The sequence below is a fragment of the Ornithorhynchus anatinus genome, chromosome 17, assembly GCF_004115215.2.
Source record: "Ornithorhynchus anatinus isolate Pmale09 chromosome 17, mOrnAna1.pri.v4, whole genome shotgun sequence".
NCBI classification, from domain to species: Eukaryota; Metazoa; Chordata; class Mammalia; order Monotremata; family Ornithorhynchidae; genus Ornithorhynchus; species Ornithorhynchus anatinus.
In genome coordinates this window covers 25755043-25773759 of record NC_041744.1, presented here as the reverse complement: position 1 = coordinate 25773759, position 18717 = coordinate 25755043, and the positions used below count along the sequence as shown (strand labels likewise).

General features: G+C 37.2%; 1 long non-coding RNA gene across 2 annotated transcripts; it reads left to right on the top strand.

Annotated features, from left to right (window-relative positions):
* Window positions 1–398: 398 nt before the first annotated feature.
* LOC114817934 lies at window positions 399–18192 on the top strand. 2 transcript variants are annotated; one of them, XR_003765771.1, is made up of 6 exons: window positions 399–530; window positions 2598–2761; window positions 4989–5073; window positions 7537–7653; window positions 11214–11297; window positions 17530–18192. It is a non-coding gene; the product is annotated as an uncharacterized LOC114817934 (long non-coding RNA). The 2 variants fall into 2 exon arrangements; XR_003765772.1 differs by lacking the exon at window positions 11214–11297.
* The last annotated feature ends 525 nt before the right edge of the window (window positions 18193–18717 follow it).

Genomic DNA, 18717 nt, shown 5'->3' with positions numbered 1-18717 from the left:
ACTGGCTGATCTCTTCTTCTTTACCACTGTTTCTTTAAACAAACTTAAAATTTGGGGTATTAGTGGCACTAAATACAGGCACATCCCTGGTTACAAGCAACTATAGTATATAAAATCTAGAGAGATACAGTGAAGCACAGGCTGTATACATCCCCACTGATATTACAACCAATTCCTGCAGAAATGACAGCTTCCTTCCTTCCCAGTCTAAGCACCCCGCACACCACTTTCCAATCAATGACTTGTGTAGACTGGCTTCTGTTTTAGGCAGAGGTTTAGGGAAGGGGGGCATATATGAAGGATCATTCCCTCCCCTCTTAACCTTTTGGCCACAATGATAGAAACTCATTCAATGGCTCCCCTAATCCAGCTTCTTATTCATTACTGCTTTCAGCTGAACATAGCCTTTGGAATTGGTTTCATCAGCTTTGAGCTCCTAAGTAGCTGGGGAATCCTCTGCACTAAAATAACTCCTGGTCTCCATGAGGACAAAAGCTTCTTAGTGAGCAGAATCAACTGAAAAGCAAGAGGTGAGATGGAAAATGCATAATGAATCAGCTTCCCTGGTATAGAGGTGGAACTATATTTCAGATACCAGGATCCTAAATGGAACTTCCTAACAGGGGAGGTGGCAGTACTAACCTTGAGTGGAACCCTGATGAATCCTCATTAATAACAACAAAAATTGTGAAACTTAGTAAGGTGGAGCGGGGCAGAGGAAGTGGGTTTAGGGGTCATGTTTCTGGTATAGGAGTATCAAGAAAATCTCAAGGAATAATGGATAGGAAGGAATGACAGGAGGGAGGGGGCAAGGAGAAATCTTCAGTTTACTAATTACTTAAAAGGACTCAGACATTATGTCAGCTCTGGGTCAGGAACAGGAACTTATTTCATTTAATTCTATAGGGAAACCTTTGATGATTCAGAGTACATCCTCATTTTCAAGGAACATCTACAGGTATCCTGAGATAGGTCTGTATTGTGTAACATTTGTATTAGAAGAATATTTTCCAGTCAAACTTTAGGACTTTGAATTTGACTCTACCTTAACAGAGATTAAGAAAGTAAATATTCCGATTTAGACACAGTCATTATTCAGAATACATGCCTAGAACTATTTTATGAAATTATCATCATGCTGTATTTTTTAAAAAGTTCTTTAATGTTCCCTGGTTCCAGTGTTATTTTCCAGTAAATGTTGCTCTTGTCCTATGCTGCACCACACTACATAAATTACAACAATTCAAGAAAAGTAGTTAGTAATAATCCAAGGCAGGGGAACAATGTGGAAAATTTCCCCTGCTATTTCTGTTTGTAAAAGGTAGCAAGGGACTACTTAAAATAGAAGACTCATTCTAAACCTCTGATCACTTCTCTGGCTGTGAAATTGTTTTGCAGAATAGCCTGCCATTCTCTGTGTACTTTTATTTGGCTAGAAAACAATGCATTGAAAGTGGAATATATAAATTAAATATAAATTATATTGCTGAAATACCTCCTTCCTTTTCTTCCCGTTTCACCCGGCTGCTGACCAGTGAAACTTGAAGGGGTGGGATTAAATGAATCCTAGGGTTGGCAATTTGCCACCCTGTAACTGAGAATAGAGGGAAAATATGTCCTGAAGACAGGTAGGGATCAAACAGCTGTAGTGCTTCATTTGAATAGTAAAAAAAAAAGAGAGAGAGAGAGAGAGAGACTTAACTGAAGGAATAGAAATAAAGGAGAGAATGTAATATTTTTAACCACTTCAGAGTGAGATAGTGCTTTACCTTCTTTTTATTGCTTTTTGCTTAGTGAAATTGTAAGTAAAGACCAAAACCTCTTTTATATGTTAAATAACCTTTACAACTTTCACATAGTTGCAGCAAATTTGGGGAATGCAGCTGGCCTTTGAAGTTATCAGTACAGGAAATGAGGAAAATTTTAGGAAGTACTAAATTGAATGGAACTTCAAACATATTATGGTAATAATCAGGCTCAGAACAAGACATAATTTCATGAAATGCTTGCTCATTAAAGATTTTTCCTGCTTTTCCTCTTGCTTTATGGCAGTGACAAGAGGTTGATGACCCAAAGGCAGATTAAGATAAATTTCTCAAAACACTTATATTTTTATATTACATGGAACGTGTTCATTTTTTATTACATAAAGTACCTAGAGAAATATGTGAAGAATATTAAGGCATTTATAGGGTTCTCTAGAGTAAAATCAATCAATCGTATTTGCAGAACACTGTACTTACTTAGTGTTTGGGAGAAAACAACACAACAATAAAACAGACACATTCCTGCCCACAATGAGCTTACCCTCTAGAGTTATTGGACATTCTTAAACCAGAGAGCCAAAAATAATAATCATGAAAATAACATTAAATGAGAAGACATTCAGTGACATTTATTACAGACCAAATCTATAACTTAACAAGAGCATCAAAACATATTCACTTGTCTATAATATATGTGAATCATCACAAAAGAAAGAGGGTTAGACTGCTCAGATACTCTGAATTGTGTGAACGTAGAAATGTTTCTGAGGCTGAGACACAGATATAACAAAATTGTGATGGTGCCTGAAAGTCTGCATTTCTATTCTTTAGAGAGCAGCATGATACACTTCAATCAAGAAACGAGTGGCTTTTTTAGAGAAGAGGGTTTCTAAAGATCGAGACAAGGAGCCACATGTGAAAAAACCCGAAGTGCTGCAAATAGGGAACTGCACAATATGGCACAGTCTTTGTGCATTAGGTTGGCTTCTTCAGAGGTACCATTATCAGTGGCATCTAGTTTGAGTATGAAGGGTACCTGTATGTAGGTATTTACATATAGATGTTATATGTACATAGATAACCTTATTCTGATAACATGGGAAGGTGACCAAACAGAAGGATTTTAACAACTACTTGTCCCTAATATTGTTCAGCATTAGGAACACAAAGTAAATGCAGTCACACTTCAGTGACCAGATGCTCTGTTTATATCAGACATCCCAGACCACCTGTTTTCACATAGCCTTACGTGCTTTAGTCTGTCATTCACGGTAGCCTTGTGCTGAAATTTGGCATCTTACTTGACTACTGATTTTGGCTGGGCTCCAAAGCAGGGTACATTACGCTTTACCATCTTTATATTGAATCCACTGCAAATCTGTTTTATTCACCCACCCACCACAGTAATGAGTGCTTGAGGAATTATGAAATATCAACTAAAGTAGTATTAAATGACCTCTTTACCCCCCTTTGATCTAAGGATTATCAATTTAAATTCTCATTTTGGCTAATATCTGAAGGCAAGCCTCAAAGTATATACAAGATATGTGTAATTATCTGACATTTCCTTTACTTAGTAGGAACTAAGAAGTATGGAGGGCCTAAGGGATTCTTTTGAATAATAAAATGAATGAGGCCTTCATAATGTTTTGAGCTCTATTTCATTTCCCCATCACCTTCCAGAAACATTGTATTACAACACTTTTGCAAATTAGCACTAAGTTCCATTAAAAATGATTTTACCCTTTTGAGTACATATTATTCAAAATGAGTCTTGTTTTGTCACTGAAAGTGTATATTTCAGTGGTCCAAGGAAGACTTCCATCTCTTCTTCTATCACTAGAGACAAATCAGTGATATGCTCCATGTACTTTTCAGAAATAATGTTTACTTAATTATTACGATTATAACTATTATTATAATACTTATTAAGCACTTACTTTGTACCAAGAACTGGGGTAGATGTAAGATTATCATGTTGGACATGGTCCCTGTCCCTTTTGGAGCTCAAAGTTTAAGAGGAAGGGAGGAGGATTCCATCCCCATTATGCAGGTGGGAAACTTAGGCACATATAAGTTAAGTGACTAGACCAAGATCACACAACGGACAAGTGGCAGAGCAGGAATTTATAACCCAGGTCCTGTGACCTATAGGTCCGCGCTCTTTTTACAAGAACACAGTGCTTCCCGTATAATACACTCTTCCTTTCTAAGAAAAAAACCATTCACACATAATGAAACAAGCATCTCAAATTGATAAAAAAAATCTTCGCAGAGGTATTCAGTAACAAAGTTTCCAATCAAGAAGTATATTTTTAAGTATAGGGAGGACAAGCAACACTTTATCCTTTCTGATTTACAAATCTCTTTAGCTGATGAGCTATAATAGCTTAAGTGATTGGAAAGAAGTAGGGAATCAAACTCATAAGAATCAGGCATTTAGAGAAATTATTGTCCAGCTGTTAAAATCTATTACCATGATCCAGTTCAATTATTTCATCTTCTTTAGAATCTAGACATAATTTTGATTGCAAGCAAAAAGTCTCAGATTTTCTGAGAAGTTGTGAAGGCTACAGTGTCAGACAATCAACATTCATATATTGTAGACTTATGGCTGGCTTATTTTGTACTATGTAGAGTCCATATGTACAAAATATAAGAAATAGACCCAAGAAATGAAATTTGCATTTTCCAGGGTCATATGAAAGTCTTGGTCATCACAGGCTCCTAAATGGGAGAAGACAGCCCTCACACTGAAAAAGGGAAAAAAAATCCCATTTGACTTGTTTAATAGCACCGTCCATCAAAGTAATTATGAATCTATGGAAGATTTAACTCAGGTCTTCCTTACTGCACGACTGAATATATTTGTTTTGTTGTTGAAAGGTAAGAAAGGGCATAAGACTGAAGGAAGTGTGACTTTGGCAAAAGAGATATGAGAAATTTTATGGAATTAAGAATCAGCCATATTTTTTTGAGAGAATTCCAGAGCATATCAAAATCAATATGTTGAGAATGAATTGATGTTATATAAACTTGCTGTAGTTTATTGAAAGATATTCATTCTTCTATTATTTTTTTCCTTTTATTGCTACTTATAAGAGCTGTTCCTAGTTTCACAGTTATTACATCTTTTCCTCTTAGTTTCACAGATATTACATCTTTTCTTGATCTTCCCCTTACTCCAAATGTTAAGCTCTTCAAGTTCTCATTGATCCATAGGGAATCTCCAAGCCTACATGAAAATCTGAAAGAAGATAAATTGGAACCCGTAAAAAGTAAGGTTGTTTGCATCAATCTTCTTAAGGTAATATGCAGATAAAAAAGAACAATGCTACACTATTCCCAGTTTTTTTTACCAATGTATTAATAATAATAATAATAATGATGGTATTTGTTAAGCACTATGTGCCAAGCACTCTTCTAAGTATTGGGATAGATACAAGGTTATCAGGTTGTCCCTCGTGGGGCTCACAGTCTTAATCCCGATTTTATAGGTGAACTGTGCCTTAAATCTTAACATTTTGAGTCAGAACAAAGTTTCTCATGGTATTGGTGTTCTAAATAGGAGACTGAGTCCTGAGCCAGTATTGGAATGCCTGTTTCTCTGAAATTTTGTATTCAATTAGAAATAAGTAATAGAGATGATTGTGTATTTATATTGGGTCATAGATTCCCTGATAGGATGGCTGACATATTTAATCAGTATTAAATGTCAAGTCTCTGTGGTTCTGCCTAGACATCAGGTAATCTCACCTTTTTTTTTTAATGGTATTTGTTAAGCCCTTACTATATACTATTAGCACTTACTGTACTAAGCACTGGGGTAGATAGAAGCTAATCAGATTCAACACAGGAACACAGTCCCATATGTCCCATATGGAGCTCATGGTCCTAATCCCCATTGTACAAATGAAGTAACTGAGGCACAGGGGAAGGGAAGATGAGTTTCCCAAGGTCACACAACAGACCAGTGGCAGATCTGGAATTAGAACCCATGTCCTCTGATTCCCAGGTCCATGATATTTCCACTAAATGCTGCGTCTAATGCTGCTTTTCTTTGGCCTCTTCCACTCAACCCTGACCTATCCTCCTTAAAGTATCCCCTTATAATTTTTCATTTATGTTTTCTAAAAGAGTAATCACAAAAATAGTACGAATGGTGATGCATTCTAAACAGAAGTGCCCTCCTAACTTTGAACAGCATTTTCTTGAGAACAAAAGCAGTTTATCTTATCTGTAATGTTCTATAACTAGACTCATCACAATTTAACTATCATGGAAACAACTTGGCTATCCTAACTTTAGTTCCACTGTAGAAAATAACTCAATTCTCTAGGTGTGCTATGCTCTATTTCTGGGTGTTACTGGAAACTGTCTATAAATATATTCTAGTGCTTATATATTTAAACAAGAAAATCCTCAGATGACTATTATAGAAAACAATCATATTTATTAAGAACTTACTGTGTGCAGAGCACTATACTAAGGTCTTAGAAAAGTACAGTATAACAGAATTGGAGATGTGTTCCCTGCTCTTTGGTTCTGCAATTCCAAAATCTCTTTTGATGCCAATATTTTTCTCACTTTGAAGGACCTTGATTATAATAATAATGTTGGTATTTATTAAGCACTTACTATATGCAGAGCCCTGTTCTAAGTGCTGGGGTAGATACAGGGTAATCAGGTTGTCCCACGTGAGGCTCACAGTCTTAATCCCCATTTTACAGGTGAGGTTACTTAGGCACAGAGAAGTTAAGTGACTTGCCCACAGTCACACAGCTGACATGTGGCAGAGCCGGGATTCATTCAATAGTATTTATTGAGCGCTTACTATGTGCAGAGCACTGTACTAAGCGCTTGGGATGAACAAGTCGGCAACATATAGAGACAGTCCCTGCCGTTTGACGGGCTTACAGTCCCGAAACCATGACCTTTGATTCCCCATGCTCTTTCCACTGAGCCATGCTGCTTCTCCTAAAAGTGTTATAAATGTTAGAAGTATTTAAAAGTGTTATAAGAGTAACACTTTTTCAATAAGTTGTCTCTGAACATTGTTCTTATTCTCAGTTTCCTTCTGCCAAATTCTCCCCCAATATACAACTGCTCTTCTGTCTTTTGATGATGGCATTTTTTCTAATATGTATCTTGCCAGTCAGTTCTTGCTATTCTTAGCTCCATGATTTCAGAGGTCTCTTAGTTTCTCATAGGCTGAATAGGCTTTACCCAGGTAAAATGATATATGTGCTTCAACGCTTTCACCATATTTGAATCACCAGAGTCTATAATTGATCTGTGGTGAGATGAGTTTGGGCCTGAGAGAATGACACTGATTGACTGTTTCAAGCAAGAAGTTCAAAAGTTTGCTCTTGTTATAACTGACCTCACCTTCTACTTTGGAGATGTACCAAGGCATGTTTTTCAGAGGTGTAAGTGGCTGCTTTCTTGCTTTTTCATTTCTTTTATGGATGGCACATTTTCAGAGTTGGCACCAATTTTGAAATAGTCCTTTAAGTAAAAAAAAAATGGATTTCAACATTTGAAATTACTAAAAGGGATATAGAGGACAGATCTCCTGATTCCAGAATCTGCATTCCTCTCAGGACATTTGGAGACAATCAACTCAATTTTTACTTTGTGCTATATTCCACTCTTAGTGTAGAGCCAAATCATTGCTCAGCAACAATACTAGCCAGGATACAGAATGAAGGCAATTTGTGAATTTGGTGCCTGAGACAGACCAATGTTCTCTCCACATTCTGTCTCCCAGAAGTAATGCATGATTGTCGCCCAGATCCCTGGAGCAAAGGACCCTTGCAATCACTTCAAATGGAAAATGGAATAAGATGACGCTCACCGTTCTTAGGATCCAGACTAAAATGGAAAGGTAACAAAGGAAATTTTCATACTCTCCTATATCATTCACAATTGAAAAGTAAGAAAGAATGAATGATATAATGTTGTAATTTGAGAGCATGTTCTGAGAAAGGGACACTAGTTTTGATAATGTATTTTGTTGCTAAAGTCAAATGGGAAGTTGAGGATTTGCTGGGCAATTATTTCCATGTTCTTTTCTGGCCCCAGAAAAGATGTTGCTTTCCTGCTGCTAAAGAGGATGAACACCCCCCCATGTAAGCTATTTCTTTATTTCTGATCAGAACAATCATTGGCAGCTGGTCCCAGTTGGGTTCCAGTATTATGATTTGGTATTGTCAATTATTTTTCTTCCCTTTCCCACTATACACCAAGCTCCACATGATAAGCAGGCTAGATAAAAAGGTTAGTATTTATATATTGACAAGAATTTCCTGCTAATAAGAGAATATTGAAAAATGGGAAAACTATGTCAAATGAGATTTTTTTTAATTCCTAAGGGTAAAGGGATAGTTACCTATTAGTGGAAATTATCTGGAGAGTAGTTCCTGCATTCTGTAGAAATCCTGAGTTTGATTAGTGTGGTTTGTGTTTACATTTTTCACCAGGTAATTTAAGGCAGAAATTCTTAAAATATTCATTTTTTAAAAAATTTCAAATACAAACTGTTTATATTTGTATTTTTAAAAAATCTATCATGATAGATGCTTAGAAAAAATGATTTTATATTTTTAATTGAGATACAATTAAAGAAAACCTTTTTCAAAGTGGATTAAAATTTGGTTCTTAAATATCTCAATTCCAGGTAATAATTAGTAGTCCATGCAACAGAGACTGGAGAAATCTTATGGACCGGCTTTTTAAAAGATTAATAAGAGCAAATATAGGAATATATGTTTTGTTCCTCTGTGTTGTCAACACCAGAAGCTTTAAATCAAAGGTTTTATATAATTTTAAGGAACGCTTATTTTTCAATATATTTGAAAGTAAAGTGTTCCTTAAAATTATATAAAACCTTGAAAAATAAGCCATAGAAAAATTTACTTTGGAAATATGTAAAGAAAAGCCCTACAGAGAAACACTAACTCTTTTTAATTATAAAAAAGATAAATAGCAAAATATCACTTGTTTCTCTTCACCACAGAAGTCAATAAAATTAGAACTTAAAAATTAAAACTATTCTGAATTCTGAACTCCTATTGTTATTTATCATATTAGTTTTCTAATAATAATAATAATGACGATGGTATTTGTTTAGCTCTTACTATGTGCCAAGCGCTGTTCTCAGCACTGGGGTAGATACAAGGTAATCATGTTGTCCCATGTGGGGCTCACAGTCTTTATTCCCATTTTACAGATGAGGTAACTGAGGCACAGAGAAGTTAAGTGACTTGCCCAAAGTCACACAGCTGACAAGTGGCAGAGGCGGGATTAGAACCCACGACCTCTGACTCCCAAGCCGTGGTCTTTCCATTAAGCCATGCTGCTTCTCCCAAGGCAGTTGAAATCTTTGACTTAGAAAGTGATGCACTCATCTCCCCCTTCCAATTATGCTTTGTGATGGAAATTCTCCTGAGATACTCAATAAAATGTTCTTTCATTATCACTCAAACTGCATCTTGGGGTGTATGGGCAATAATTCTGTGACTATTCATTTTTAATATTGAGTCATTCCTCTTTCCATATTGGAGACTAAATGAAAAAAGTACACATTTAGGGCCACTCTTCTGAGTATTTATAATATTCAAAATCTGAAGTACTGTCCTACCAAAGTAGACAAAATGTGAACCAGACCCCAGGGCATAGGAACAGGAAGCGTGAATAGTAGGATCTGCTTACAGATTCCCCTCGATTTACAAACTAATATTCTTAGAGAGGATCGATTTCCTCCAAAGTTAAATAATTTACCTACCTACTGAGATTATAGACTCCTTGAGGGCAGGGATTGTATTTTTTACTCTATATTCTCTCCAACTCTGCACATAGAAGCTGCTCAATGAATGGTATTCAATCAATCATATTTATTGAGCACCAGTGTTTGCAGAGCACTCTACTAAGTCCTTGGGAGAGTACAGAACAGCAATATAATAGATAAATTACCTGCCCGCAATGATCTTACAGTCAAGAGGGGGAAACAGAAAATAATATAATTGAAAAAATTATGGGTATGTACATAAGTACTGTGGAGCTGGGGGACAGGGTGGGTGGTGAGTAAAGGGAACAAGTTAGGGTGATGGCAAAAGAGAGTGGGAAAGAGGAAATGAGGGCTTAGGGAAGATTTAGACTTTGAAGGGAAGAGAGTAATCGTCATATGAAAAGGGAGGTCTTTCCAGGCCAGAGACATGATGTGGCGGGACGTCAGCAGTGACATAGATGAGATCAAGGTACAGTGAGTAGGTTGGTATTAAAGGGACAAAGTGTGCAGGCTGGGTTGTAGTAGGAGAATAGCGAGGTAAGGTTGGACTGGGCAAAGTGATGAACACTTTAAAGCCAATGGTAAGGAGTTTATGTTTGATGCAGAGCTGAATGGGAAACCACTGAGGGTTCTTGAGGATTGGAGAAACATGAACTAGATGTTTCTGTAGAAAAATGATTTAGACAACAGAGCGAAGTATGGACTGGACTGGGGAGAGTCAGGGAGGTCAGCATGGAGACAGATACCAGTATTCAAAATGGGATAGGATAAATCCTTGGATTACTGTGGTATTGATTGTTTTATCTTGTTTGGATACTGGTTAAACTATTCATTTTGCCTGTGGAGTTAGAGCTAAATCCAATTCTCCAATAAAATGGGAATGGTATTCTTGCAAAGCCCCAATAAGAGAACATATGCTGTAGTATTAACCTGTTCCAATGCTATATGCATACATGAAAGCTGTTTCTTCTGACACCAAAGCATACCATAACTAAACAAGCTTGCATTGTTGGATGAACATCCTCATAGCCCATAACAATGTTCTAATGGAAATGTCTAGTGAAACATGCATTATGTCAGAACTAAGTATAGAGAGTCATTTTCATGGTATTTGTTAACTGTAGACTATATAGTCTTTAGTCTTTTAGCTTATTGTGGACAGGGAACATGTCTACCAACTCTGTTATACTGTACTCTCCCAAGTGTTTAGTACAGTGCACTGCACACAGTAAGCACTCAATAAATGCAATTGGTTGTTTAACATATACTATATACCATGTACTGTACTATCAGAAGAAATATACAGAATTCATGCAGTAACTATTCAAAATACACCTTTTCTATAACCTCATTGCTAAATGTAGATCCTTTTATATGTGTAAAGGAGGCAAGAAATGAGATGTGTGCTATTGGCAATGCCTGAGCTATTTACTTCCCAGAAGTTCATGTGGTTTCAAGGGGGGCCGTAAAAGACAATGTTTCAGAACCATAGAGGAATGTGGTGTTGTGTTTTAAATTTTGAATGAATCTCATTTTCTTGAGGACTTCATAAGAACTATATAATTTTCAGAATGTGATGGTACCACACAGGCAAACATTGATAGAGACTTAAATATATTTTCATATTTAAAAAATTCACTAAATGCTTTTGTTCCCAGGAAGAGTTAATGTTGTATTTTAAGATGACGAGTTGCTGCAAAGGACAACTTTACATTTCAGGTGAATCTGCTCCAAGATGAGATGTAAGCAAAGAAGTGTACTGTAAAAAATATTCTGCTGGTTAATTAAAACCCAAAATTCATAGGCACCCTAATTCAAAAAGATTGCAGAATGGAAAAGGAGAGGGGGAATTTAAGAAATAAGTGCAGAAGAGGGCTCAGCAGAGTAGAGAGATGGAAAATAAAAGGGAATAATGAATAATAAAGTAAAACAAAAGGAGAAAGTAGGGCCAAGTAGTTACCAAGAGAATAAAAGCAGGAAAAAAATATTTGAAAAAAGAGACAGCTGCCAACAGGATTAAATAAGAGAAAAAAATCAATTGAGACAGAAACTGTAACACTCATCAGTCAAAGAAAGAAGGTGCAGTGTCAAGAATAATGAATCAAAAATGAATAGTCTTCAATTCCTGACCTTAGGTCTAGATATTACAGAAAAAAGAAGGGAATGGTGGAAAGAAGTGTCAGAAAACAAAGTAAGAATCAATCATGCAACCCTTCATATTATTTTAAAATATTTTGGTCTAGAATCGGTTGCCTATATTTGTAATAAAATTCTCATTTCCCTCCAGTAGTGTAGTGTCTTTGTAAAACATGTGAAATTCCATGATTCCCTTTTTCTTTCACCTCAATCTGGCATGGGTGTCATCCTTGACTCTGTTCTCTCATTCATCCCACACATCCAATCTGTCACCAAAACCTGCCGGTCTCACCTTCACAACATCACCAAGATCCACCCTTTCCTCTCCATCCAAAGTACTACCTTGCTGGTAGAATCTCTCATAATATCCCAACTAGATTGTTGCAGCAACCTTCTTTCCGATCTCCCATCCTCCTGTCCCTCCCCACTTCAGTCTGTACATCATTCTGCTGCCCAAATTATCTTTCTACAGAAACACTCTGGGCCTGTCATTCCCCTCCTCAAAAACCTCCAGTGGCTGCCTATCAACCTTCACATGAAGCAAACACTCCTCACTCTTGGCTTCAAAGCTCTCCATTACCTTGCCTTACCTCACCTCCCTTCTCTCCTTCTACAGCCCACCCCGTACACTCCGCTCCTCTCTGCTAACCTCCTCACTGTGCCTCATTCTCGCCTGTCCTGCCGTCAAGCCCTGGCCCACATCCTACCACTGACCTGGAATGCCCTACCTCCTCACATCCACCAAACTAACTCTCTTCCCCTACTCAAAGGCCTACTGAGAGCTCACCTCCTCCAAGAGGCCTTCCCAGACTGAGCCCTCCCTTTCCCTGAGCGCCTCCTCCCCTCCACATTCCCCCTACTCCCTCTGCTCTACCCCTTTCCCTCCCCATGGCACTTGTGTGTATTTGCATATATTATTTATTACTCTATTTTATTAATGATGTGTATTTATCTATGATTCTATTTTTTATTTTGATGGTATCGATGCCTGTCTACTTGTTTTGTTTTGTTGTCTATCTTCCCCTTCTAGACTGTGAGCCCATTGTTGGGTAGGAATTGTCATATCTGTTGCCGAATTGTACTTTCCAAGCGCTTAGCACAGTGCTCTGCACACAATAAATAAATAAGCTCTCAATAAATAAGATGAGGTGCAGGGAAGAATTGGAGAAATGTGGCAAGTATTGAGACTGGATTATTGCAAGAAAGCAGGAAGTGGCAGGAAGCCTTATAGGTGACAGTGAATGAAATAATTTTGAAAGCAGTGGGAGAAGTATTCTAGGAGAACCAGCCTTGGGGAGTTTGCAGATTTCCCTCCCCTCCTACCCCCCGCCCTCCGCCCCCCACACACACCATTTTTCATCAGGGTAACATGATGAAAGAGCCAGTCTTTTCAAGCTCCTTAGTTTGGCATCTCCCAAGTTCTTCCCAGGACTGGTTTTCTTTCTAGCCCAGAGCAGTAAGATGACCAGTCACTTGTCAGGGTTTTTACAATAGACAGCTGATGCCCTGATGCATTGCTAAATGTGTTTTCTGGCAGATCAATATATGGACATGATCAATTTCTTAGTGCCTTACAACTTGAATTTTAAACTGGCTTTTTATACCTCCAAGATAACAGTTCTAGGCAAAAGAAACTAGCAATAGCAATCAAGAAATGAGGCATAACAAGATTATGGGTGGATGTCCAAAGCATCACCTTTCTCCTCCTCCCCTCCTCCTAATCCCACCTTGGAGATGGACCAAGCCCCCCATGGAATAAATTTTCCACTTACTCCCTTCTCTACTTCTTAGGGATAGTTGAACAAAGGAAAATTGATTTTAATCCATCTGTAAATGGCAGAAAGCCCATCATCTCCTTGGCTCCCTGTTTGTACTGTCTACTGTGGCATTTCAAATGACTGCAAACTTTTTCTCAGCCTAAGGTTTTCCACCGAGTACCCTAAGTAATATACAAATTAAACACCACTTCATACTACTCGGGAGGAATCATTTATTACATTTCTTCTGCAGATCACTACTCGTAAGGCTGACTCTAACACTCTGTCCAGTGGAAGGATGGCTAACTATTTGTAAAGATTTGATCCTTGTGAATGAAGTTTGTCTTTTAGATGTTCCAATTAATATTGTATATCTTGCCCAGCCTCCATTTTTCAACCCTCCTCGCAGTGAGGGGATCCAGCACTCTGTTTTTTGCAATCAGTATTTAAATATGTATGGTTTTCCCTTCAAGATTCACTTTTTGATAAATTTGTAAGAAAAGATAGCATGCATTTAGAAAAGTGGTGTGTCCTATAATTAGCATTGTTGTTTGGCTTGGGTAACAGATGATGTTTATTTTAAGGGTTCCAATCAATCAATAAATGTATTCATTTTGTTCACAAGGGCTTTTATGGGTCATTTAGTTCTGACTGGTTGCATACAGTGAGACCCAATAATAAATATGTCCTCTAAATCTATCAAAATGATATTGCTTGATACTGATATATTGATCTATTTCATTCATGTGGAGAATCCTCCACTGAGAGAATAATTGAATCTACCTGAATAATTTAGTATACATGAAATCCCAGCAATTTTAAAAGGTATTATTGTGGTGTCATTGTCTCCCTTTTAAAAAACATTCCTCTCTGCCTTGCCATGCCATTATTTCCTAAGTGCTGTAGCATTTTCATTCTGACTAAAAGGAGACAAACTGTACTCCTCTGCCAAAATTCCATTCTGACATCATCACATCACATGTATAACCTCTAAAACAAACCCTGTAGTAATTAATGCAGTAATAATTTTTACACTGCAGGTTTAATTAAATTTTATTGTCTTCTGTGTTTTATTAAAAAATACAATACTGACTAGATTTCCCAGGCAAAGCAGAGATTTAAGGTAGTTATCTGCATCATTCACATACATGCCCAAAGGCGGTAGCAAAGAATTTCAATATATCCCCTTCCTAATGCTTCTTAGGAGAGACACTGAGTTTGGATTTATAAAAAAAAATCATATTTGAATATCTATTGATCTTCTAGCCATTTCTCTTGGGAGTACTTTTTAAATAAAAATGCGTAGTTATAAGGAATTGAATGATTAAAAAAACTGCATTTAAATTTAGATTACCAATAATGTGTGTGCTATTTAACTTCATTGTGCACGTTTTGGCTGAGGGACCTCTGGCTTTTCAGTGGGAGACCAGGTAAATATAGCAAACCCTCCAGATGGGAAGCAAAACACTACCTTGACTCCTGATCATCATTATCATTATCATCCATGGTATTTAATGAGCATTCACTATGTGCAGAGAACAGCACTAAGTGTTTGGGAGAGTACAGTACAAGAGAGTTGGCAGACACATTCGCTGCCCACCCTGAGTTTACAGTCTGGAGTGGGAAACAGACATTATAAGTAAATCATTTTTAATAACAATATAATTCTACACTGTCAATCTATTGAATTCATTCATTCAATAGTGTTTATTGAGCGCTCACTATGTGCAGAGCACTGTACTAAGCACTTAGCACTATACTGAATGATTCCTGACTACCCCAAGTGAGAAAAACCAGCACCAAAGTTCCATCCACAGTTGCTATGTTAACCATCTATGCACATAGACCCAAAAATACCATAAACAGTCTAAGTCAAAAACAGTTTTGTTCAATGCCTGGCGTATCACAAATATTCCACATTTTCCCAATCAATTCTATTTATTGAGCTCTTACTATGTGCAGAGTACTGTACTAAGTGCTTGGAGAATGCAATGTAACGGATACATTCCCTGCTTGCAAAGAACTTATAGTGTAGATTATTAAGATGAAACCCAAAGGAAAGAGAAAAATAATGAACCTCTTGAGAAATTAACCAAAAGACCAAATATAGCAGTTAAAATTAATTTTCTATAAAATAGATGAGGTTGGTTGTGAACATTGTTTATCTTCATGTTGTCCCATCTACTTGGAATTACATCCCCCTTTACATCCAGTGTACCACAACTCTCATCATCAAGACTTTTCTGAAATCATATTTCCTCCAGGTGGCCATCCATGATTAATTTCTTACCATCCCTCCATAATTACTGCAACTTTAACCCTACTGCAGCACTTTAGCACTTGGATAGGCATCACTGCCTTCCTGTAAACTTTAAACTTTGCTGCTTCCTTCTAATTGTTTTATGTAATTGTTTTATGCCTGTCTCCTCCACTAGATCATAGATTTATTGAGGGCGTTAACTTTATTAACTCTACTGTACTCTCTGAAGTGCTTCTAAAGTGCATGGTTGAGTGTTCTGCATACAGTAAGGGCTCAATACATACTTCTGATAAATTGACTGACTACTGCTCCTTGAATTTGCAAGAATGGTTAGTCCAGTTTTTTAGTGGCTATAATATAATAACTTTGAATAAACATAACTGCAGTTTTCTTCCATCTAATGGAAAATCACCCTCATGTTTTCACCTTCAAGAAATTATCCAAATATTAAAAAATGTCTTTGGGAAGAGTCTCTCAGGCTTTGTCATATTCTCTTCCAATGTTATGAGGATAATATTTCCCAATCATGGAGCTAAGACATTAAGTTTATGTTAATGCCTTTAGTCCTGAGCATGTTGGGATGGTATTGCTTGTTCATTTAGTACATAATGAACTACATGTGGTTTATCTGAATTAAATACTTTTTCACTGTTAATAAGCAGTCAGAGTAAGGTTCTAAATTTACTTTTTTGTTAGCTGCCTGATGACATGAACATGATCTATTGTTAAATATCCTCCCCAGAAGCCAATCTGTTCCTTTCTATTCTCTGCTCTAATGTTCCTTGTATACAATTTAGAATGACTCATATGAAATATTTGTAAGCCCGTGACAGCAAGAATATTGGCCTATAATTTTTCAAAATCCTCAGGTATTTTTCTTTAGTACCCAAACTAGGTTAGATCATTTCTCTTTTTCCTATTGCCTGCAAACGGGGACTTGGACCGTTGAAGGAGCTATCTAGGATAGAGGCAGCATAGAAAGTACCCTGTGAGTTTCATACAGCTGAGGTAGAAGATGGGGAGAAATTGACCCTCCTGGATGGGGTTATAAAGCCTGGGAGCATCAGACCTGACTCACATGCAAGTTGGTTGGCACTCATAGCACTGCTAACAATGTATGAAAATAAATCTACATGGTCAAAATATTTCAACTTCTTCCTAGAAAAATAAATAATTTAGTTTTCTCTAAAACTAGGGATCCTTTATGTGGTAAGGCAATTTTTTTGGAATGCTTTATTCACTGATTTGAGAAGAAGCATGCCTTAGTGGATAAAGCACTGGCCTGGGAGTCAGAAGTAACCGGATTTTAATCCTGGCTCCTCCACCTGTCTGCTATGTGACCTTGGGCAAGTCACTTCTCTGGGCCTCAGCTCCCTCATCTGTAAAATGAGGATTAAGACTGTGAGTCACATGTGTGACAGAGACTGTATCCAACCTGATTTTCTTGTAACCACCCCATTGCTTAGAACAGTGCCTGCCACATAAAAAGTGCTTAACAAATACCACAATTATTAGATAAGCAGGATAGTCTGGTGGAATGAACACAGGCCTGGGAGTCAGAAGGTCCTGGGTTTTAATTCTGACTCTGCCATTTGTCTTCTGTATGACCATGGGTATGTCACTTTGCTTCTCTGTGCCTGAGTTACCTCATCTGTAAAGTGGGCATTGAGACTGTGAGGCTTATGTGAGACAGGGACTATGTCCAAACTGATTAGCTTGTACCTACCCTAATGTATTTAGTACATTGCCTGGCACATAGTGAACACTTAACAAATACTATTTAAAAAAATAAAAGTTTGACCAAACCTATCCTCTTCCTAGGTATGACTATTCCTCCCAAGCTGAAAATTCTGTGAACAAATAAAATGCTGCTGTGAGACCTTCTGAGCTTATCGATGACAAATGACATACCTGTCACAGCGATGTTTAATTTCCAGTGACTGCTGGGAAGAATCACATCATTCCAATATCTGTTTGTTTTTTCACTTCAAATTAGTATCCATGGGAAGCTAAATAAATTGTAATGACACTATTGGAAAAAATATAATTGTGGAAAAAGACTTTGGTATTCAAAAACCAATATCCTAAACTGAAAAATGGGTTTATATTTGAACAAATGCCATATGCAGTTATTTCAATATTTCCTTTTCTGGTATGCAAATGTATTTTCAATATTATTGTATTTTCTTTCACATTAACACTACAGAATGGGTTCTTGCTTATATTTGCTAGTAAGTCGATCTCTCTATCAGACATCAAGTGATGACCTCTTCTGACCCAAAGATTTATCAAGTCAGCAGTGTATTCCCTGAGGCCACCATCTTCAGCCTCTTCCTCTGGCAGTCACGTCTATTGAAGGGCTTTGCCAATCCTCATGAGAAAATGGGCTAATCTACTTGTTTCAAAGGAACAGGAAGAACACCTTTTCAGATTGTGCTTTGTTTGTGGAGCGAGGAAGTTAATAAAGAAAAAAACATTCACCTATTTGGGAGGGACTCTGTGAAATTTTATTATTTTAAAGGACATAGTGGGAGTTAATGTCCTGTTGCTGTCATGAGATAAGGAAATATTATTGTTTGGAATCAAGGAGAAGGGACTGATAACTGAAAGCACAATAAGCTGAAATTTCAAAGGGTGCTTTCCCTTTTGTTTATTCAGTTTGGGCAGCTACTATAAAGTAGGCCTGATCGGGTAAAATAATTGTGCCACAAATAATTTCTTGCCCCTGATTTTGATGTTCCAAATAGCCACATACATTAAGACTATTTGTGAGTGTGATGTTGCCTCTGCAAAGGATTGTAGATGAAAACATTATGAGGGAGGATTGTCAAAAGCACCTGAAAAAGAACGCAGTGTAAAGGCAGTGCTAGTTTTTAAATGAAAGATGATACCGGTCACAATGATGGCATCCAAAGTGAGTCGTAAAGGTAGGAAAGAGTAAATGTGTTTCTGGGAGTTAGCTGGCATCATAGATGTTTCCAATCTGTGCAATGACAGTCAAAAAGGCCA